Source organism: Oncorhynchus kisutch, linkage group LG1 (assembly GCF_002021735.2).
Source record: "Oncorhynchus kisutch isolate 150728-3 linkage group LG1, Okis_V2, whole genome shotgun sequence".
NCBI lineage: Eukaryota > Metazoa > Chordata > Actinopteri > Salmoniformes > Salmonidae > Oncorhynchus > Oncorhynchus kisutch.
This window is the reverse complement of record NC_034174.2, coordinates 34390065-34390330: the sequence shown is the minus strand read 5'-3', so window position 1 is coordinate 34390330 and position 266 is coordinate 34390065.

The following is a 266-nucleotide window of genomic DNA, read 5'->3' as shown; positions in this document are numbered from 1 at the left end:
GTTCCAGATCGCTGTATGGACGACCGTTATGGAAAAAAACACTTTTAACATGTGACATTTCCACATGTTTTGCACAGGTGAAATCATCTAAAACAATGTGTTTTTCGAAAACTTTGTAATGATATTCCACATGAAGTTTCACATGTGATGCCTTGCAATCAAATATAGTTGTTATGATACACACACACAGTGCTTTTTTTTCTTCTTTTTTTAACATATTTGACACACTTTGAATATGTTTACAGTAATAACTATTTAACATGTCC